The sequence below is a fragment of the Apodemus sylvaticus genome, chromosome 3, assembly GCF_947179515.1.
Source record: "Apodemus sylvaticus chromosome 3, mApoSyl1.1, whole genome shotgun sequence".
Lineage (NCBI taxonomy): Eukaryota > Metazoa > Chordata > Mammalia > Rodentia > Muridae > Apodemus > Apodemus sylvaticus.
In genome coordinates, this window is record NC_067474.1 from 160,593,888 (window position 1) to 160,618,244 (window position 24,357).

At 40.6% G+C, this 24,357-nt stretch overlaps 3 protein-coding genes and 1 pseudogene across 26 annotated transcripts in view; 1 reads left to right on the forward strand and 3 right to left on the reverse strand.

Moving 5' to 3' along the window:
• LOC127679735 (zinc finger protein 665-like) overlaps positions 1 to 12,894 on the reverse strand; it is a 350,610-nt pseudogene extending 337,716 nt beyond the window's left edge.
• Positions 1 to 24,357, forward strand: part of LOC127681600 (oocyte zinc finger protein XlCOF6-like) — a 1,434,619-nt gene that overhangs the window by 892,737 nt on the left and 517,525 nt on the right. The window lies entirely within an intron of this gene.
• LOC127681615 (oocyte zinc finger protein XlCOF6-like) overlaps positions 1 to 24,357 on the reverse strand; it is a 988,257-nt gene that overhangs the window by 834,199 nt on the left and 129,701 nt on the right. The gene's annotated exons all lie outside the window — the stretch shown is intronic.
• Positions 1 to 24,357, reverse strand: part of LOC127681617 (oocyte zinc finger protein XlCOF6-like) — a 1,149,846-nt gene that overhangs the window by 741,344 nt on the left and 384,145 nt on the right. The window lies entirely within an intron of this gene.

Below are 24,357 nucleotides of genomic sequence, written 5' to 3' on the forward strand. Positions count from 1 at the left end.
AAGCTGAAGGATCTGAGTGAGGGTGCCGCAATTCTGCTTGGCAGAAAGAATACGGCAGTCACAGGGGTAGAAGGAAGGAAGGATCTGGGTTGGAGTTGTAACAGGAAGGGGAGATCATGACCAGGTATTGCATGGGGCAAAGGGGCAAGGACTGACACCATGAAAACTAGGAGAAAAAATGGAAATGTGGGAGGGGGGTAGAGGTAGGATATGGTGGACCATCTAGCATGTTCCAAAAGACCTAGCAGTTGAGAGACTCCCAGAACACATGGGAGAGACATTGGATGAAGTGTCCTACAGTGGGGAGGGAGTACTTGTAGAATCCACCTCCAGTGGAAGACCAAACATCAAGTGGTGGGATTGGGTTGTCATCCCATAGTCAAAAGCTCTGACCCACAATTGTTCCTGTCTGAAGAAAGTGCAGGGACAAAAATGGAGAAGAACATGAGAAAATGGATGTCCACAGACAGGTCCATGTTAGGATCCAGATCAAGGGGAGGCATGGGGCCCTTACACTGTTACTAATACTGTAGTGTGCTTATAGACAGGAGCCTGGCTTGGCTGCCCTCTATGAGGTCCAACAAGCAGCTGAGTAGGATGCAGATACTAGCACCGAACGAATGGATGGAAGCCATGGATCCCTTTGGTTGAATTGGGGGAAAGCCAGAAGAAACTGAGGAGGAGGGTGGCTCCATGTATAGGGCAACAGTCTCAACTGAAATGGTCCTTCGAGATCTCTCAGATATGGAGTCAACAACTAGGCAGCATACACCAGCTGACATGAGGACCATGACACATAAACATCGGAGGATGGTCGGGTCTGACCTCAGTGAAAGAAGATACACCTAATCCTCCAGAGAAATGAAGTCCGAGAAATTGGTGTGGGTTGGTGGGCTAGAGGGGAAGGAGGACATCCTCTTGGAGATGGAGAAGAGGAGGGATGGGATGGGGTATAGAGAAAATTTTAGAAATTTAATTTAAAAAAAGTTAAATGCCTTTAGTGTAAAAAGGATGCATGACTTGTATACAACTTCTATGTGTAATTGTATGAATAATTTTGCTATGAACATAGTTTATGCTGAGAGCCTATTGCATAAAACATATTGATTGCCATATATACTCTTTTTTCAAAATTTGCTTTACATCCGGATTGCTGACTCTCTCCCCAATATCCCCTCATATTCTTAACAAGGAATATTTGTAAAAGAGAAATCACTGCTTTAGTAGTATAACCACTGGAGAGTCAGCTCTGCTCCAGTGATTATCTGTACACTCCATTCAATGATCCACAAACAAGAACTAAATAAAAGCAAAACAAAACCCCCAAATGCCTACTAACAGGATGAATTGGGAAGATAATGAAAGAATATGTGTGGTAATTGTGGCAGGATGTATTTCATACATGCATCAATTTGTTAAAAATGAAAATCTATCAAATTTGTCTGAGTGTCATTCATATATAGATATGAATGGACATTCTTTTGTTGTATGGAATATTTCCATAGCTTAGTCAATGTGTAAGAACATTAATGACAGTTAAAAAGAAACTCTTCTTCTCTTCTCTCACCTGTAGGCAACCTATGTTAAGCTTATTACAAGTGTGTGACCTTCACAGATAGATTATATAAATGAAAATATAAAAATTTTGTCCCATTTTACACTTTAGATTATTTAGTATGTTTTCAAGTTTACTCCATTCTCTATGAAATGTCAATAAGCCAAACCTAGAAAGGACTGTGCTTCTTTTAATTGAACTTGATGTAGTTCTTATGTTGGTATTTTTTTATCTGCCTTTGTCTTTCTTTAGATATGAACACTCCATTATCATTATGAATCTTTGTCTCTAATTGCTGAAAAGTTACTTACTATTTACACTTTTCTCTTTCTATCCCATGTGAAGTCTACATTTTGTGAGTTGTAGAGATTTGCTTAATTACACACAAGTGTGTTGATAATAAAACCAATGTTAAGGCTGGAAACACAGTAAGCAAGGATATAATGTAATAGTAAAATTAAGTTTTCCAGTTATTATGTGTATTGAAAGATAATTCCTTGTTATGAAGATTTAATATTTTTCAACTCAGAAGTTTCCATTTAAAGATAGATAATAGGTATGGAATGATCTCAAAGAATATAGCAAGAAAATTCACATAAAGATTCAGGAAATCAACAAGAAGTGTAGTCTTACCAGCAAACAAAAGATTGTTGTAATTCTCCACCATCACATCCATGTACAATGTCCTCTGAGCAAAACTGAGACATTCCCATTCCTCCAGTGAGAAGTCCAGAGCCACATCCTTGAAGGCTAACAGACCCTGCAATGGAGAACTAGTTATTTGCTCTGGAAAAAATTGCTTTACTATATTAATAAAAAGCCCTAAAGAATAGAAGATATTTTTTGATACAGATGAGGAAAGAAAATATTGTAGAACAAATGTTTTCTTAAAGTTGCATAGAAATGTGGCTAACGTTATGAACTGCTGCTCTTATATATACAATTTATAGAATGACTCACTATAATGCTCTCATTTATGGAGGTTCTGCACTTCACTAATTTTCTGTGGTTTTCTGAGACCTTAGCAGCAAATGAAAGATGCCACAAGAACTATGTTAGAAATTTTGTGTGCAGATGGGATTGTATAATATCTTTTAAAGTCCTCTAATATGAAAGTTGTATTCCAGCAACCTCATGGCACTACAAATTGGATTTTTAAACCCAGTTCTTTAAAATCCAGGGATCTCTGCTGGAACATCATTGCCAGGTGGACTATACAGCACATATGCATAATTTCAGGCAAATGTACCCAACATCATACAAAATAGATGTTTACCCTAATAAAGTATACTTTCTAAAATAGTCATAGACGTCCTTCTGTTTATATCTCTCTGAGAATGCATGATATAATCACCTTAAAAGCAGCAAACCTTTATAGAATATGTACATTTGATATGATGTAGAAATGTACTTTTATGAAATAAGCATTAATATCAAAGACAATCGTAGTGTGACTTCACAGGTGGTCAAGTCATGATGAGGAAAAATATGCTTTCAATTCTACAAAGTCCACTTTCCTCAAATATGGACACTAGTTCAGTCCTGTATGAAGCTGTGTCTCACATGACTGTATTATACCATATCAATTTGACATTTAGAGGCCTAGGTAAAAGGCTACAAAATGTCTATAACAGTTAGAATATAAGATGCAGGATTAATGGGTATACTAAATGTGACAATTTTTTCTTTAGACAGAAAAGGACTGCAATGTCAGGACATACATTAACATTCCAAATGACACATAGAATGTAATCGAGAAATTATTTTATTAAATTATATTCACAAACAGGATATAGAAAAACCACTACTAGGGAGCATTAAATTATTTAAAGTTATATGAAAGCTGGCATACGCAATACAAATAATAAATATTTCTTAAATTCCATATGGTCTTTCATAAAAGAATATTTAGGTTTGAATGGATAAATAAATTGCATCTGTCACAATTCATTTCAATGAAGAATAATTTCTTAATCAAATCTTTTAAACTGAGGGAGAATTATGCTAACACCACATAAACATGGTATACATTATTCAGCATATGATTGACTTAATGAAAAGTTTCAATCTTGTAATTTTATCATTATTTTCTTTCTTTGGAATATGACCTTATTTGTGTATCATAATGGTAGCATCCATAGATAATTATTACTTTAATTCTTCCTTTGTTTTTAAAAAAACAATGACACAGAGGTTATATAGTATGTCTATTACAAATGGGCATAAGAAATATAAACCAGGGTTAGGAGAAAAATGACTAAAAGGTAAAAATGCTTGCTGTGACTTCAGTGTCAAGGGTTTGGTACAGAACCCAGGCATCTATGGACATAAGGTATCATTCAGTGTATGTAAAAGCATGCAGATGAACAACTATATACTTATGAAATATAATAAAAAAATAACATAAACAAAACCCCTTCAGTTTTTCCATATGGAACACATTATTTCAGGGAAACGGAAAAATAGTAGATGAACCATGCTTCCTTCTAATGAATAGAAGAGCCTGACCTGTAGCCCCACCCCAGCACCACCAGCAGGGACCACATAGTCCTGTCTGCAGGGCAGGAGGAGGGCCTCATATAATGCAAGATGACTTGAAGTCCCCTGCATAGCTGAGGATGACATTCAACTTGTGCTTCTGGCCCTCCCCCCAATAGAGTGGGTGGTCCTATGACTGGCTTTAGAAGAGCTTTTGATATGTAGGCAAAACAAGGTTATCTCATTGTCCTATAGGAGTTTTTGATCTTTGTTTCACAGAAGACCTATGAGCAGTATGTGAAATATATATTTATACAAATTGACAAAAAAAAAGAATAGAAGAGAAAAAAATTGGAAAAAAGAATAACCAAGCAAATGGTCCCAAGAAACAATCTGGAGTAGCCATTCCAATATTGAATAAAATTGACTTTGAATCAAAAGTTATCAAAAAAGATGAGGAATGACAATACTTCATACTCATCAATGGAAAAAACCTACCAAGATGAAGTCAAAATTCTGAACATCTATATCCCAAGTGCAAGGGTAACCACATTTGTAAAAGAAACTTTACTAAACCTCAAAGCACACATTGAACCTGACACAGTAAAAGTAGGAGACTTCAGCATCCCACTCTCACCAATGAACAGACCATGGTGAGACACTGTGTATGTGTGGATGCAGTTGTACATATGCCATGGATACATATAAAACCTGAAGATCACTTTGGGCTGTATCAACACCTTCCACCTTGAGATACGGGGTTTCTTTGCTGTTCTTCCAATGTGTATGTCTGGTTACTTTGCGTATCAGCCTTTAGGATTCCCCTATTTCTGTCTTTCACCTCCCCATAGAATTATATATGCTTGTTATGCACCTGTATTTTACTTTGGTCTAGGGGATTTGAATTCAGAACTCTCCAGTACTGAGATACTTTAATACTGACCTTGGGCTCGCCTGCTTTGGCGACACAAGCCCCTATCTGTCTGGTAGGTAGAAATCCTCTTGATCTGAGAGGTAGAGCAAAAGCTAGTATTCTAAGCAGAGTCCAGTGGCACATGCCCATATCCCACACTCAGGAGCTAGCAGCAGAAGGATCAGAAGCTCAAGGAAATCCCTTGGCTACATTGTGAATTCCAGGCCAGCCTGGCCTTTGTGAGACAATATGGGAGAGAATACACACAAAAATGCCACACTCAGAATGGTGGGTCTTCATTCGCAGGTTCTTGGAGTCTCCTTTAGGCAAAGCAAGACTAATGCAAGATATTTCCCATCTATTCACATTGAGGCAGTGAGAGGCCAGGGACTGGAGGGGAGAGAGGAGGAGGAGCTAAGAGAAGAAGGGGAGGAGAGATAGGGGCCTTGGTGCTGCATAAGGGAGCAGAGGAAGAGACACACAGATCCAGATGGCATCAGGTGTGTTTCTGATGTGCTGAGACATTAGAAATATTGGGATAAAACTTTATCATTGCAATTTGGCATTATGTAATTGGGGTTTCATATACATAAATATATTTGGTTAACTATTCAAGTTTAAGAGTCATGCTTTGCTGGATGGTTGGAAGGAGTGGGTGCTGGGTAGGGGAGAGCGACCCACTGGGACTTGGAGCAGAGGCCTGGCAGGGCAGTACTGTGTTTTAACCATTTACACAAGACCAGATGAGACCATGATACCTGGGCCTCAAGTGGACCAGAAGAAAAGAGAGGCTTGACAGCACAGCTTGCTCCTGTGCCACAGAGCTGAGGCTCCAGTCCGGAGGCCTCTGGCGGTAGCCCTCAGACCTCTCCGCTTCCTGATCCAGATCAGCCTGGGCAGCAACACCTCATATCCAGGTCCTGCAAGAGGCAAGAGGGGCTTCCGGGCGGCCAGTGGGGAGAAGTCGGTGTGCTCCAGTGAATCCTGTGGGCCCCAGTGGGAGCCTTCGGGTGCCTGCTTTGGGATCTGAACGGCCAGGACCACAGCACTAGGTCTCCAGGAAGTGCGGGAGGTAAGCTGTGCCACCTGGGAAGGGGCAGCTTGCACTGGTGAGTCCAGCATTGACAAGACCACTAAGACCAGTGAGAACTAGATGGCAAAAGGCAAATGCAGGAACGTCACTAACAGAAATCAAGGCAATATGGCAACATCTGAACCCAATTCTCCTCTACCAGCATGTCCTGGATACCCCATCACACCAGTAAAACAAGATTTGGATTTAAAATCACTGGTCATGATGCTGGTACAGGAACACATGAAGGACATACTTAAAGAAGTTCAGGAGAAAATGGATCAAAAGTTAGAAGCCCTTGCAAGGAAAACACAAAAATCATTGAAAGAAATCCAGGAGAATACAAAAGCCAATAATAAGGAAATGCAAAAAAACACTTAAAGAAATACAGGAGAACTTTGGTCAAAGGCTGAGGTCATGAAAGAGGAAACACAAAAATCTCTTAAAGAATTACAGGAAAGCACAAACAAGCAAGTGAAGGAGCTAAGCAAAACCATCCAGGATCTAAAATCAGAAGTAGAAACAACTAAGAAAACTCAAAAGAAGACAACTTTGGAGATAGAAAGCCTTGGGAAGAAATCAGGGGACAGAGATGCAAATATCAACAACAGAATACAAGAGATAGAAGAAAGAATCTCAGGTGCTGAAGATTCCATAGAAACCATGGACTCAACAGTTAAAGAAAATGCAAAATGCAAAAAAGTTGTAACCCAAAATATCCAGGAAATTCAGGACACAATGAGAAGACCAAACCTAAGGATTATAGGCATAGATGAGAGTGAAGATTTACAACTTAAAGGGCCAGCAAATATCTTCAATAAAATTATGGAAGAAAACTTCCCTAACCTAAAGAGAGAGATGCCCATGAATATACAAGAAGCCTACAGAACTCCAAACAGACTGGACCAGAACAGAAATACTTCCCGTCACATAATAATCAAAACACCAAATGTTCTAAACAAAGAAAGAATATTGAAGGCAGTAAGAGAAAAAGGCCAAGTAACATATAAAGGAAGACCTATCAGAATCACAGAAGACTTTGCACCTGAGACTATGAAGGCTAGAAGGTCCTGGGCAGATCTCATGTAGACTCTAAGAGAACACAAATGCCAGGCAAAACTACTATATCCAGCAAAACTCTCAATCACCGTAGATGGAAAAACTAAGATATTCCATGAGAAAACCAAGTTTACCCAATATCTATCCACAAACCCAGCCCTACAAAGGATAATAGGAGGAAAACTCCAATACAAGGAGGGAAACTTCACCCTGGAAAAAGCAAGATAGTAACCTTTCATCAAACCCAAAAGAAGTTAAGCAATCAAATTTAAAAAATAACGTCAAAAATGATAGGAAGTAACAATCACTATTCCTTAATATCTCTTAACATCAATGGATTTAATGCCCCAATAAAAAGAGACAGACTAACTGACTGGATACGTAAACAGGACCCTACATTTTGCTGCTTACAGGAAACACACCTCAGGGCCAAAGACAAACACTACCTTAGAGTAAAAGCCTGGAAGACAATTTTACAAGCCAATGGTCTCAGGAAACAAGCTGGAGTAGCTATTTTAATATCAGATAAAATTGACTTTCAACCCAAAGTCATCAAAATAGACTCTGAGGGACACTTCTTGCTGGTCAAAGGAAAAATACAACAAGAAGAACTCTCAATCCTGAACATCTATGCTCCAAATGCAAGGGCACCCTCTTTCATAAAAGAAACTTTATTAAAACTCAAAGCACACATTGTACCTAACACAGTAATTGTGGGTGACTTCAACACTGCACCTTCCTCAATGGACCGATCAGGTAAACAGAAACTAAACAGCTACACAATGAAACTAATTGAAGCTTTGGACCAATTAGATTTAACAGATATATAGAGAACATTCTATCCTAAAGCAAAAGAATATACCTTTTTCTCAGCACCTCATGGTACCTTCTCCAAAATCGACCATATAATTTGTCACAAGACAGACCTCAACAGATATAAGAAGATGGAACCAATCCCATGCCTCCTATCAGATCACTCACTATGGTGTAAAAGTGGTCTTCAATAGCAACAAAAACATCAGAAAACCCACATACACGTGGAAACTGAACAATATTCTACTCAATGATACCTTGGTCAAGGAAGAAATAAAGAAAGAAACTAAAGACTTTTTAGAACACAATGAAAATGAAGACACAACATACCCAAATCTATGGGACACAATGAAAGCAGTGCTAAGAGGAAAACTCATAGCCCTGAGTGCCTCTAAAAAGAAAATGGAGAGAGCATACATTACCAGCTTAATGACACACCTGAAACCCTGGAACAAAAATAAGCTATTTCACCCAGGAGGAGTAGAATGCAGGAAATCATCAAACTCAGGGCCAAAATCAATCAAGTAGAAACAAAGAGAACCATACAAAGAATCAACAAAACCAGGAGCTGGTTCTTTGAAAAAATCAACAAGATAGATAAACCCTTAGCCAGACTGACCAATGGGCACAGAGAAAGTATCCAAATTAACAAATATAGAAATGAAAAGGGAGATATAACAACGGAAACTGAGGAAATCCAAAAAATCATCAGATCCTACTACAAGAGCCTGTACTCAACACTACTGGAGAATCTGGAGGAAATGGACAATTTCCTTGACAGATACCAAATACCAAAATTAAATCAGGACTAACTAGACCATCTAAACAGTCCCATAATGCCTAAAGAAATAGAAGGAGTCATAGAAAGTCTTCCAACTAAAAAAGCACAGGACCAGATGGTTTCAGTGCAGAATTCTATCAGACCTTCAAAGAAGAGTTAACACTAATACTCTTCAAACTATTCCACAAAATAGAAACAGAAGGAACACTACCCAATTCCTTCTATGAAGCCACAATTACGCTGATACCAAAGCCACACAAAGATCCAACAAAGAAAGCGAACTTCAGACCAGTTTCCCTTATGAACATAGATGCAAAAATACTCAATAAAATTCTTGCCAACCAAATCCAATAACACATCAAAACAATCATCCACCATGATCAAGTAGGCTTTATCCCGGGAATGCAGGGTTGGTTCAATATATGGAAATCCATCAATACAATCCACTACATAAAAAAACTCAAAGAAAAAAACCACATGGTCATTTCATTGGATGCTGACAAAGCATTTGACAAAATTCAGCATCCTTTCATGCTTAAAGTCTTGGAGAGAACAGGAATTCAAGGCCCATACCTAAACATAGTAAAAGCAATATACAGCAAACCGGTAGCAAGCATCAAACTAAATTTAGAGAAACTTGAAGCAATCCCACTGAAATCAGGGACTAGACAAGGCTGCCCCCTTTCTCCTTACCTTTTCAATATTGTACTTGAGGTACTAGCTCAGGCAATTCGACAACATAAGGAGGTCAAAGGGATACAAATTGGAAAGGAAGAAGTCAAACTATCATTATTTGCAGACGACATGATAGTCTACCTAAGTGACCCAAAAAACTCCACTAGAGAGCTCCTATAGCTGATAAACAACGTCAGCAAAGTGGCAGGTTATAAATTCAACTCAAGCAAACCAGTGGCCTTCCTATACTCAAAGGATAAGGAGGCTGAGAAAGAAATTAGGGAAATGACCCCCTTCACAATAGCCACAAACAGTATAAAGTATCTTGGTGTGACTCTTAGCAAACATGTGAAAGATCTGTATGACAAGAACTTCAAGACTCTGAAGAAGGAAATGGAAGAAGACCTCAAAAAATGGGAAAACCTCCCATGCTCATGGATCGGTAGAATCAATATAGTTAAAATGGCCATTTTGCCAAAAGCAATATAAAGATTCAATGCAATAGCCATCAAAATCCCAACTCAATTCTTCACAGAGGTAGAAAGAGCAATTATCAAATTCATCGGGAATAACAAAAAACCCAGGATAGCTGAAACTATTCTCAGCAACAAAAGAAAGTCTGGGGGAATCAGTATCCCTGACCTCAAGCAATACTACAGAGCAATAGTGTTAAAAAGTGCATGGTATTGGTACAGTGACAGGCAGGAGGATCAATGGAACAGGATTGAAGATCCAGAAATGAACCCACACACCTATGGCCACTTGATCCTCAACAAAGAGGCTGAAAACATCCAATGGAAAAAAGATAGCCTTTTCAACAAATGGTGCTGGTTCAACTGGAGGTCAGCATGCAGAAGAATGTGAATTGACCCATCCTTGTCTCCTTTTACTAAGCTCAAATCCAAATGGATCAAGGACATCCACATAAAGCCAGACACTCTGAAGCTAATAGAAAAGAAACTGGGGAAGACCCTTGAGGACATGGGTACAGGGAGAAAGTTTCTGAATAGAACACCAATAGCGTATGCTCTAAGATCAAGAATTGACAAATGGGACCTCATAAAATTACAAAGTTTCTGTAAGGCAAAGGACACCATCAAGAGGACAAATCGGCAACCAACAAATTGGGAAAAGATCTTCACCAATCCTACATCAGATAGAGGGCTAATATCCAATATATATAAAGAACTCAAGAAGTCAGACTCCAGAAAACCAAACAACCCTATTAAAAAATGTGGTACAGAGTTAAACAAAGAATTCTCAACTGAAGAACTTAGGATGGCAGAGAAGCTTCTTAAAAAATGCTCAACTTCATTAGTCATTACGGAAATGCAAATCAAAACAACCCTGAGCTTTCACCTTACACTACTCAGAATGGCTAAGATTAAAAATTCAGGAGACAGCAGGTGTTGGAGAGGGTGTGGAGAAAGAGGACCACTCCTCCACTGCTGGTGGGGTTGCAAATTGGTACAACCACTCTGGAAATCAGTCTGGCGGTTCCCCCAAAAACTGGGCACCTCACTTCCAGAAGATCCTGCTATACCACTCCTGGGCATATACCCAGAGGATTCCCCACCATGTAATAAGGATACATGCTCTACTATGTTCATAGCAGCCCTATTTATAATTGCCAGATGCTGGAAAGAACCCAGGTATCCCTCAACAGAAGAGTGGATGCAAAAAATGTGGTATATCTACACAATGGAGTACTATTCAGCCATTAGAAACAATGAATTCATGAAATTCTTAGGCAAATGGATGGAGCTAGAGAACATCATACTAAGTGAGGTAACCCAGACTCAAAAGGTGAATCATGGTATGCATTCACTAATAAGTGGATATTAACCTAGAAAGCTGGAATACCCAAAACATAATCCACACATCAAATGAGGTACAAGAAGAAAGGAGGTGTGGCCCCTTGTTCTGGAAAGACTCAGTGAAGCAGTATTCGGTAAAACCAGAACGGGGAAGTGGGAAGGGGTGGGTGGGAGGAAAGGGGGAGAGAAGGGGGCTTACGAGACTTTCAGGAAGTGGGGGCCTAGAAAAGGGGAAATCATTTGAAATGTAAATAAAAATTTCTATCCTATAAAAAAATGTATTCACTTTCATATCCATAAAAAAAAAGAGAGAGGCTTACATGTAAACAGGAAGTGTAGGACACAGAACATTATTAGCACAAGACTCTAGCACTCTCTCCCCTCTGTTCTGGAATTCCCACTTTCGATACCTGAAGGGAAACAAGAGACAACCAAGAAGAGACAGCTCTGCCACCTCTATAAGGGAGGCTGATAGCACTGGTAGAATAATGTCACCTTCAGGATAGTCAATCCCTAGGGCTTCTAGTGGGAGGGGAAGAGCTGTGTAACATAAGGCTATGAGCAGATAAGTGGTGGGTCCTGAGCTGGCAATGCCTGAAAGAAAAATAGTGAGGTGTTGGGGAGCTACTAGCAGACAGATGACTAGTAAAATATTGTGAGGTTCCTTGTGCATAGATGGGGCACAATAATATCCACAGTTCCTACTATATTTTAGAGTGAGGGCCTCCTTCCTGGCTAGAATGGAACAGGTGTCAAGAGTTCCAGAGACTGGCTTCCCCATCTTGATAGGATCTTTCACACCTGGATACATTTATACCCCAAGCTGGGACACACACTGAATCCTACCAGGTAAGATGGGCTTGTGGCTGAAAAATGCTGGCACTGTACTGCTCCACAATACACAGAGGTCCAGAGATCCATAATCAGAGCTTTTTTTTTTCCCAGAATTTGGATGCAGTGTGTCTGAGCCCAGCAGACAGTGCTGTGGAAAACAAATGTTAAAGGCATCTGCCATACACAACTATGAGAAACCTCCCTGAGCAGCCAAGAACTCCTCCCTGGGGCAGATGTTTCTACCCACTTGTGTAATTTAGGTTACTTTAAACTTAGTCCATATCGACCTGGTTACTGCAACCCTCCCCAAGATAGAGGAGAAGATAGGGATATTAGTAAAATACTTTGCATACTGGACTTAGCCTTGAAGAATTCCTTTGTGTGATTTTACTATTCCAGTCATGAGAGTGCAATACTGAGCATGGTCCCTTCAGACCTACTTTATAGTTGAGTCAAAGGGTCTTTCTCCTCTTCTCCCAATTGCAACTGCTTTGTCCTCCACCAGGCTTAAGCAGAACACCCTATGACTCCCATCCTGACTAGGATATGAGATGCATATTGGAAACATAATGGTCTGGGTTCAAATCCATCTCTCCTACCAGCCTTCTTCTGCCTCCATGTTCTGTGTGGGTGAGGTAAGACTGACTGCTCTGACTCTGAGGAACTGCGCTCCGAAGTGCTATGAATATGGAACTGAAGAACTCAGTGAATAAGGGCATTTTAGATACCATGGAGGGGAAAGGCATCACACTTGCGCAAAGACTGAGGATTTCACCAACCAAAACCAGATAACATTCCTCATCATTTTAGCAAGCTTTCTTCCTAAGACTATCTCATGGTACTGTCCCAGCTGCCTCTATCCTCTTAGGGAAGGGAACTTACCTTGCTGGGAGCCATCCTCACTTAGAACTCAATGCCAAGAACTCTCCATACCAGGAGCCATCCCCACCTGGCTCTCAATGTCAGGAGACCTCGATACCAGGAGTCATTCTCACTTAGATCTCCATGCCAGGAACTATTCCTATGTAAATCTCAAAACCCCCTCCTTTTGACGTTCATCTGTAGATAGGTTACTATAGCAACCCCTTTCCACTTCACCGCCTCATGACTCTCCTTTATCATGCCAACATTCCAACAGCAATAACTAGCTTTACCAGAAATTATGAGAAACTGTTTCTTAAAAATGATGCCAACACCCTGAGATTGTTCCCCCCTTTACCCCTCCCAAACCTTGTATGCTTCCCTTTATATTGACCTGTCTGAAAATTAAAGTTTGACAGCTTGATCAGAACTAGACAGGCTGTCCGGCATCTCTCTCTTGTGTCTTGTCGCCCCATCGCCTTTCCTCTAGGTGGCTTAAAGGAACCCTGTTGACTGTCCTGCAGGTTGGGACATACCTAACACAGTGCCAGAACATCAGATGCATTAAAGCTCTTCTTACTGTGAACTCAATATAAGTGTGGTAGGTACAGGATGGATAGGGGGATACTCTCCATGTATAAGAGGGCACAGCACCAAAATTAGCAGGAATCACATTCTTCACTCCACCCTAGTTGTATCAGTCCTCTGGGACTCCCAGAAATTCCAATGTTCTTGACACTCATGTTACTTGCCCCACCACTTCCAGATTTTCAGGACTCTGATTATCCTGTACTATCCCACACAGGGCTAGGGCAACTCAAGCAGGTGGACGTAGCAAGTTTGACTGCTCATTCCCCATGCTGTCATCAGGCATGAAGTGGGCTATGAGAACATGCAGGACACTGCTCCATGGGTGGCGAAGTGCAGTCTGCGGTCAGGCAGGACTGCAGGAGTTGGACTCCTGTGTCTCTGGAAGATACTCACTGTCCTGGACTTGCTCCAGCAGACAGCTTGGTTTAGTGGAAACTGTGTCTGGACATGCTTAGGCCTTTCCGGGGTAGGGGATGGGGAGGTAGACTAGAGCAACTCTTTAGTTGAAGACCTGTTCCATTGTTCCCCTCGTGGGTCCTGATGAGAAGAGGCAGTCTATAGTTTTAAAACATATTTTGTCGTGGAGGAGAGTTGAGATGAGTGAAACTATATCCTACTTTCTCAGGGCAGGCCTGAGGTTAAATACCTTTTGCAGGGAGGAGTATCTGGGAAGGAGAGCTTAATTGGCTAAGCCTCTCAGGTCTTTAGGTACCGCATTAAAATGGAGATCTGCCTTGAAGTTACCTGGTCTGTAGTCACATTCTCTACCTGTAGAGGGACTTGAGGCATTGCCACATGTGACTGATTACCACAGAATTATGGAGAACTGAGGCCTCATGTCAGGAGCCTGGTGTCTAGGAGCTTGGCAGGCAAACACCTTCTGTCCCTTGCAGTTATCTACTGGGTCTCCAGGTTTTTAACCTTGCTTGACCAGAAAACAGGATGCCTTTCACAGTCCCACAAACTGAGCTCAGGGAAGTAACCAGTGTGTGAGTGGGGACAGTAAGGGGAATGAGAAAAGAAGAATTAGGCATGAAAAGAGAGAGAAGGGAAGGAAAAGGAGAGAGACAGAGACAGGTAGTCAGAGAGACAGAGACACAAAGGGAGAGACACAGAAGGAGAGATAGAGAGCAGATTTAATCAATCGGTGTGTAGAAAAATTTTGAGCCAGAATAGGCTGAGTTGAGCAGCTAGCAAGAGTTCAGGAAAAACTAGGAAATAGGATCTTATTCAGCGTTAGAGTCTGAAAATATTCTAAGCCTAGATAGGATTGTACAGAGACTGGAAACTATGACTAGGCTAGGTAAGCAGACTTAGGCTATATATCTCAGAGATGACAATTACCACAGGTGTATAAAATTACCTTTACAGAGCTCCTTCTCTTAAGCAAGGAATATGCTTAGAAAAGTTGATAATGGCCTGGGGCCAGGACCGGTGGGGTATGATTATGTCAGATCCTGAAAACCCAACTCTTGCCACCCTGTGGGGCAGAGGCTATTAGTCCCAAGTCTGCTGTAGGCTTGTTCAGTAATGTTCCCGATATACCCTGTGTTCCCTGTGAACAGCATGTATTTGTTAGACTCCTCCGGAGTTTGTCGCATTGTATGATAATTTCTGTTGACTACATAGAAGTCTCCCATTTCATTCCATAGTTCCCCTGTAAGTAGTTTACTAGAGGCTGTTCTTCTTAAGATACTTACTGCGTGAGAAATAGCTTGTGCAACACCTCAGTTGCAGGATATTTGATCATAGAGTGAACCCCCAAATGTAAACAAGATTAAATAAAATCAACCATGGTTCAGTAGGTGGAGCAAGCAACCAGAGACAGGTGGAGAACACCGGATTATTAAGAAAAAAGAAACATAGGGAGTAAATGGAATTTGGAGCAAAGACAAAGAGATGCACAGGAAGAAGCATTGAGGTCCAACCAATTTGGAGGAGATCATTTGAGAAAGTGTGGCAGAAAGAGCTTCCTTCTGGGATCTTACCTGAAGAGGAAGGTCAGCAGGTGCTTTCTCTGCCTCTCTGAGCTAGCAGGCTTCCACTCAGCACCTGGCTCCTGAGTATTCCTTGGGAAAATTGAATGACTTAGAATTTATCACACACAATAGACCTCTGGACTAGTTTCTATCTTTTCCATTATACTACTTTTGCTAACTTTCTCATCCTCTGGGGCTTTCCATTTAAGACCTTGTCATTGAAGACTGACCTGTTGTTGTTTTAGGGTACTGGTGTACTTATTCAATAATTCTTGGAATATCTTTGCTATATAAATCTCCCTTCTGCCTACTGTATGCATTTAATACATAGTTGTGCATCCTTTTTTTTTCCTTCTGATCAAATAACCATCCTTCGGTTGTGGTCATTTCATTTGTTGTTGGGAGAGTAATTTTTTTTGTCTTTTTTTGTTGTTTGTTTGTTTGTTTTTTAAAGATTTATGCATTTATTATATGTAAGTACACTGTAGCTGTCTTTAGACACACCAGAAGAGGGCGTCATATCTCATTACGGATGGTTGTGAGCCACCAGGTGGTTGTTGGGATTGGAACTCAGGACCTTCGAAAGAACAGTCAGTGCTCTTAAGCACTGAGCTATCTCACCAGCCCGGGAGAGTAGTTTTAAACATTTAACACTTTTATATGTCAAATTGTATGTATTTAATACATTTTGTAATGAATGTTCCAATACTGCATAGCATTACATATTTATTTCCATTATTTGAAGTTATTTAACATTATTTTTTCTTAAAAAGAAGCAAGGATGCTCTCTTGGAATTAAGTGACAAGGAATCTCTATAATTGCACAATCTAAACTTGTAAAGATACACATCTACAGCATCTATTAGCTAGTGAAATCTTTTTTTATTTTTATTTTTTTGCAAGTCCGTGATGTGGGAAAGAAAAACACTCAGAACCACTAGAAATTAGCAGCCCTTCCTCTGAAAGGTGCCCATGGGCTTGGAGCCCTGTGCTTTAAACACAGACCCATAGCTCTGGGCTTGTGTTTCTGAGCTTGCACCTGCATGCTGAGGTGGAATCCATTTCAACCTGTCACAACCCTTTTAAACCTCAGAACTCACCAGAGAAACCTGGTCCTCATTATAATCATGAAAAAAAGTAAATTTCTTTCTTCCCTTCTTCCTTCCTTCCTTCCTTCTTTCTTTCTTTCTTTCTTTCTTTCTTTCTTTCTTTCTTTCTTTGATGGATATTTTATTTATTTACATTTCAAATGTTATCCCCTTTCCTGCTTTCTCCTCTGCAAATCTTCTATCCCTTCCCCTCCCCCTGCTTCTATAATAGTGCTCCATCATCCACTCCCATTTCACCACACTGGCATTTCCCTACACTGGGACACCTAGTATATCTAAAGAGATTTAGATAATTCTAGAGTCTCTTTTTCTCAGCCTATGCAGATGTCCATGGGTTTATACAGGAAATTTTTTTTTTGGGCTCTGGAAACGTTTTCTTTTCTTTTCTTTTTTTTATTGCTATATTTATTTACATTTCAAATGATTTCCCCTTTTCTGGACCCCCCACTCCCCAAAAGTCCCATCAGTCCCCTTCCCTCCCCCTGTTTTCCCACCCAACCCTTCCCACTTCCCTGTTCTGATTTTGCTCTATACTGCTTCACTGAGTCTTTTCAGAACAAGGTGCCACTCCTCCTTTCTTCTTGTACCTCATTTGATGTGTGGATTATGTTTTGGGTATTCCAGTTTTCTAGTTTAATATCCACTTATTAGTGAGTGCATACCATGATTCATCTTTTGAGTCTGGGTTACCTCACTTAGTATGATATTCTCCAGCTCCATCCATTTGCCTAAGAATTTCATGAATTCATTGTTTCTAATGGCTGAATAGTACCCCATTTTGTATATATACCACATTTTTTGCATCCACTCTTCTGTTGAGGGATACCTGGGTTCTTTCCAACTTCTGGCAATTATAAATAGGGCTGCTATGAACATAGTGGAACATGTATCCTTATTACATGCTGGGGAATCTTTTGGGTATATGCCCAGGAGTGGTATAGCAGGATCTTCTGGAAGTGAGGTGCCCAGTTTTCAGAGGAACCGCCAGATTGATTTCCAGAGTGGTTGTACCAATTTGCAACCCCACCAGCAGTGGAGGAGTGTTCCTCTTTCTCCGCATCCTCACCAAAACCTGCTGTCTCCTGAGTTTTTAATCTGAGCCATTCTGACTGGTGTAATGTGAAATCTCAGGGTTGTTTTGATTTGCATTTCCGTAATGACTAATGAAGTTGAGCATTTTTTAAGGTGTTTCTCTGCCATCCGAATTTCTTCAGGTGAGAATTCTTTGTTTAACTCTGTACCCCATTTTTTTTTAATAGGGTTGTTTGGATTTCTGGAGTCTAACTTCTTGAGTTCTTCATATATATTGGATATTAGCCCTCTATCTGATGTAGGATTGGTGAAGATCTTTTCCCAATTTGTAGGTTGCTGACTTGTCCTTTTGATGGTGTCCTTTGCCGTACAGAAACTTTGTAATTTTATGAGGTCCCATTTGTCAACTCTTGATCTTAGAGCATATGCTATTGGTGTTCTGTTCAGAAACTTTCTCCCTATACCGATGTCCTCAAGGGTCTTCCCCAGTTTCTTTTCTATTAGCTTCAGAGTGTCTGGCTTTATGTGGAGGTCCTTGATCCATTTGGATTTGAGCTTAGTACAAGGAGACAAGGATGGATCAATTCGCATTCTTCTGCATGCTGACCAGTTGAACCAGCACCATTTGTTGAAAAGGCTATCTTTTTTCCATTGGATGTTTTCAGCCCCTTTGTCGAGGATCAAGAGGCCATAGGTGTGTGGGTTCATTTCTGGATCTTCAATCCTGTTCCATTGTTCTGCCTGCCTGTCACTGTACCAATACCATGCAATTTTTAACACTATTGCTCTGTAGTATTGCTTGAGGTCAGGGATACTGATTCCCCCAGACTTTCTTTTGTTGCTGAGAATAGTTTTAGCTATCCTGGGTTTCTTGTTATTCCAGATGAATTTGATAATTGCTCTTTCTAACTCTGTGAAGAATTGAGTTTGGATTTTGATGGGTATTGCATTGAATCTGTATATTGCTTTTGGCAAAATGGCCATTTTAACTATATTGATCCTGCCGAAAACTTCAGACCAAACTCCCTTATGAACATCGATGCAAAAATACTCAATAAAATTCTTGCCAACTGAATCCAAGAACACATCAAAATGATCATCCACCATGATCAAGTAGGCTTTATTCCAGGGATGCAGGGTTGGTTCAATATACGGAAATCCATCAATGCAATCCACTACATAAACAAACTCAAAGAAAAAAAACCACATGGTCATTTCATTGGATGCTGAAAAAGCATTTGACAAAATTCAGCATCCTTTCATGCTTAAAGTCTTGGAAAGAACAGGAATTCAAGGCCCATACCTAAACATAGTAAAAGCAATATACAGCAAACCGGTAGCCAGCATCAAACTAAATGGAGAGAAACTTGAAGCAATCCCACTAAAATCAGGGACTAGACAGGGCTGCCCCCTTTCTCCTTATCTTTTCAATATTGTACTTGAGGTACTAGCTCGGGCAATTCGACAACATAAGGAAGTCAAAGGGATACAAATTGGAAAGGAAGAAGTCAAACTATCATTATTTGCAGATGACATGATAGTCTACCTAAATGACCCAAGGAACTCCACTAGAGAGCTCCTACAGCTGATAAACAACTTCAGCAAAGTGGCAGGTTATAAAATCAACTCAAGCAAATCAGTGGCCTTCCTATACTCAAAGGATAAGCAGGCTGAGAAAGAAATTAGGGAAATGACCCCCTTCACAATAGCCACAAACAGTATAAAGTACCTTGGGGTGACTCTTACCAAACATGTGAAAATCTGTAGGACAAGAACTTCAAGACTCTGAAGAAGGAAATGGAAGAAGACCTCAAAAAATGGGAAAACCTCCTATACAGGAAATTATTGAAATCAATGAGGAATCCATTTAAGAACTGATGGTTAAACAGTGCAGTTTGTATTATAGTTCTATTTGTAATTCTTCGTTGTTTTGAGAAAAATCTAGATGATTTTCCCAAGGGCTTTACTCCCCAAACACCAGTATAACCTGAAAATAATATTGTTCGTTACTTAAAATTATTTCAATTCATCATTTTCTTTGACTGAGGTATTCTACCTCATCTACCTTAGTTTCAAGTCTGATATTGTCTCCCATAGGAACTGTTCATGTTATGTTTCTTCAGCTCACTGCATTTTTATCTCAGTTTTTTAAGTGTGTTTGTAACCATTTATTAAACTTCATTTTCATTTCCTAAGTTGTCCTCATTTCCTTCAGGCATCAGCTATTATTTTCTTGCCCACAAATCATTTTGCTCCTGTCCTCTTTGAGTTTATTGGCATGCTCTACAAGCTTTGATCTCCTTTATTATGACTCTGGGTTTTCAACTGTGCATCCTGACTAACATGTAAATGGCTATCCTTAGAGGATGCATATATGCTCTCTGCTTTCAGACTAGAGCATTTTATCTTAGTTACTTTGTTTTGGAAATGGATCCTGAGCATCAGAATTCAGGGGTATTGCTGTCTTTTGTGCATTTTTATTCTAGGAGCTAGACTGGCAATGCGAAAACTTAGGCAGGATAACTTGTATCTGAAGGGTTCAGAACCCAGGAGCAGTGTTCTTCAACATCCAATTATGGTCTAGACGGACGACAAACTTGTGGGGAAGCTGTGCAGAGTAGCGTCTGGGCATCCAGACAGCTTCAGTTGTTTGAAAGGCAGCCTGCAAAAGACTTGGAAGAGTGGTTGGTAATGGGGAGGCTGGGTATACCTGCCATTAAGGAAACAGTAGCAACAAAAACAAACAAACAAAAAACAAATAATTAAGGAAGCAAGCAAGTTAATACAAAAAAAAAAACTGAGAGGAAATGGGAAGCTAATTACTTAAAAGAATCTGAAATTGGTGGGTTCATGAGAAACATGTAACAGAAAGCTACTGAATGTAGTGCTTACCCAGAAGGAGTTGCTCCAAATTACCAGGCCATAGTGATAGGAAGTTCCACCATTCCAGGATTCTCTCTTTCTTGGCTGTCCTCCTGATCAGGAAGTCATGGTGGAAGACTATTATCGAATATTTGAGGCACCCAAAAAATGTCTTTAAGCTGCAGTTGCTGCATGTGTAATCCAGGGAGAGTCACCAGTCAGCAGTCTGTTCTGGAACTTGCCAGGTCAGAGGAACTGTGGTTTTGGGAAACTGGCAGGAGTGGAGCAGGGGTGTGGAGCAGGGGTGCATTTTCTGCTGCCACTCTCACAATTCTGTTGTGGATATCGTAAAATTGGAAGCTAGAGATCCTATGAACTAGAGTTCGTTGTGATGCTTTAATTAATTCTATCATTTCCAGAATATTCTTCTAAAATAATCTCATAGATAATTTGCAATATCTGTATGATGTTCATGGAGATTCTCTTTGTTAAAGCAGTAACAAAGCTTCCAGAATTCAAATTCACCCATGCCTTGTTAACTCCTCTCTTCCTCCATTTGCCATTTTAAGAGAGTAGCCTTTTGCCAGAATAAATCCATATGCATCCCCAGAGAGCAGTGTAGATATTAGTAAGAGGAAGTAGTGAAGGCTTGATTGAATCCAAAAGTGTACATTATAAAGCACCATCATGCCAGGAGCCATACTCACTTAGATCTCAATGCCAAGAACTCTCCATACCAGGAGTCATCCCCACCTAGATCTCGATGCCAGGAGATCTCGATACCAGGAGACATTCTCACTTAGGTCTCCATGCCAGGAACCATTATGTAAATCTCAAAACCCCCTCCTTTTGAAGTTCATCTGTAGATAGGTTACTATAGCAACCCCTTTCCACTTCACCTCCTCATGACACCCCCTTTATCATGCCAAAATTCCAGCAGCAATACCTAGCCTTACCCAGGAATTATGAGAAACTGTTTCTTAGAAATGAGGCCAGCCCCCTGAGATTGTTCCCCCTTAACCCCTCCCTACACCTATACCTTTCCCTTTAAATTGGCTTGTGTAAAAAATAAAGTTTGACAACTTGATCCGAGTTCAGACTTGCTGTCTGTTTTTCTTTGTCACCTGTCTCTCCCCTGTCTCTTATGTAGTTCCGGGGACCCTGTTGACTATCCTGCGGGTCGGGACGCCATCACATTGGCTGTAAATATTGACATTTACCGAGTAAAGTTATACACTCGATTAATTTTACCCTGAGGTATATATATTCTTTGATGTAGACACTGCATGTGGGACCTCGATAGCAGCCTGTAGCCTGGTCGAGCAAGGTTTACTCCAGAGACCCAGAAGAACATTCTACAAGGGATGGAACCCATGAGCCATGGACCCAGACTGCTGACTCCTCAACTCCATAATCCTGTGGCCATCAGTTGAGAATGGCCACACCCCAGGTCCCTAGCATTCTGGCTGGACTCTACCCCTACAGTCACCTGGCTACAGCCAGGCTTTCCCCACCCTGTGGTTACCTAGCTGTTGCCAGGTAACCAAGCCTATTATAAAAGAAGGCTTCTTACCCCTCCTCTCTGCCCTTTCTTGCCCCTCTCTTACCTCTTTCTCTCTCTTCCCCCTCTCTCTCTCCATTCTTTCCTCTCTTTTGGTGGCCATCACTCATCCCTTTATCTTCTCTTTCTCTCCTTACTTCTCTATCTCCTTTTCTCTTCCTACTTTTCTACAATAAAGCATTGAAATTATGAACTGTCTCTTCTGGTCAAAACCCACCGTGTAGGAGCATGGACCATGCCTCAGCTGTTTCAGACATCAGGAAAGCATCCAGTCTCTTCTCAGTCAAGCTTCCTCAACAGGTACCTGGGAGACCCAAGCTAGAATGGCACCACCTTCTGAGTAAGCACCCTCCTCCCTGGTACTCAGGTGCCCACCTTCCCCATCCCAGTGTGGTGCACAGGCCTAGCCAGTGTTCCCCTATACAGGCCTTGCCAGCCAGTTCTCCCCTATGCAGTCTTTGCCCACCAGCTTTCTCCTATGGGGGGTGCCACTACCCCTCTTCTTTTTTTCCCACAACGGTGTTCAAAAATGTGTCTTCTTAGGCTTAGTTATTAATGTTACACCTTAGTCATGAATGAAAATTGAAGACAGGATTGCCATAAGAACTGGTTGAGGAGAAGATATATTGTAGGTTCTATTAGTCCTGAGAATTTTCAGAGAGAAAACATTTCTACCATGTGACCAAGAGATGGACTTTGAACACTTGCAACAAGGGTGAGTAAAGACAATCATATAGGCCAATGTAGTTTCCCACGATGCTTTTTTGTTTTTTTGTTTTTTTGTTTTTTAGTTTTCCTATGAGTCTTAAGACTTACAGCTGGCAGCATTCCAGGAAGGTACCTAGTTCTTGGGCACATGGTGCTTATGGGTGTATTTTGGGCTTTACAGTCTGAGCAAGAAAACAGTCGCAGGTATCTGTTCAATGCAGACATAATGAGTCCATGAGGGTTGGGGACAGGTATGGAGGAAGAGAAGAAAGGACAGAGGGGCTGGACAGGAGAGGAAACAGGAGCCAAGAAAGCACTTAGCCAACAATATCCACATTGATATGTTAATAGGCATCCAAGTAGCCTTTTGTCCTGAGTTTCTTTGATACCTAACAAGATCTAAGCCAACCCAGTATGTATTCTATTAGAGAATGATATCAGGCCTGGGTATTTTTATAGAAAAAAATCTCACTATAGATTAAGACAATGTTAGACAGCACCTTTTGAATAATTATGGTTGCTCACTTATATAAGAAAAATAGCTCCTTGGTTCATGAAAAAAGCACTCTGCACATACACATTCATAGCTTGTTGAGTTCTGGACTGAAGATTTCTTGCAGGTGCAAATGCTAAGAGCCTGCACTCACGGCATTTTTTTTTCAGACAGCTCTTGTTGGCAAACTTCAGCTATCTTGATTCAATGGCTCAGAATCCTTTCCTTGCAGCTTTCCTGTTCCTCTTCAGGGTTCCTGGGGAAAGGACTGCATGTGTGTGAACTGTGGGAAGGAGTCTCCCATCTCATAGAGTAAAGTGAAATCCTCAGAGAAAATGAGACATTTTCCATGGCATCTTCTCTTTCAGTCATCGATGTTCTTTGCCGGGTGCTATTATCTTTCATTTTTGTTTCATGAAAGGTTCCATGTTCGTTCTGATCAATGTTTTCTCATTTTCAAGTCTCTACCTGCTCAGCCAAATCTGCTTGCCCTTAAATCAAAGATATAACCCCAAGGCCAAGGAGACTATAACAAAAGATCCAGGTATGTTAGAGGGATTGAACAAGGGGTGGAGTGGGGGCTCACCTGTCAGTAGAAAGAGGACATAAATTTTCGATTGACAGATTCTATTTCAGTAATGACTCTGGAATGTTTCACTGAGAAGAATATACAATATGGTGATAGGGTTTCTTATTATAGGCAGTAGAATCACCAGTGTGGTAAATTGTGTAAAAGCAATCTTTAAGATCAATGACTCTACTAAGTCATTCTTTATGCCACAAGGAAGGCAATGGGGTTCCAGGCTGAAAGGAATCCATTAGCAGAGTAATCTTGTTAAATGCTCTGAGATGTAAAACAACCTCCATTTGCCAGATTTTTTTTTTAATAACAAATACCTGAGAATTGCAAGGGCTGGTGGACTCCTCTATATGCTGAGCCTCCAGCTGCTCCTAGACTAGCTGTTTTAATGCCTGTAGTTATTCTTTTGTCATAGACCACTTATCAAGGTGTGTTGGTGAGTCCACCATCTTGGTGATAAGTCTGTTGGTGTCTTATCACCAGTGGCTCCTTGAGGTACAGCTAATTGTCAGCCCCTGCTGTATCTTGTTTATGGACAGCCTATACGATCTGTAAATGTCTTTGATAAAATTCCAAATATACAT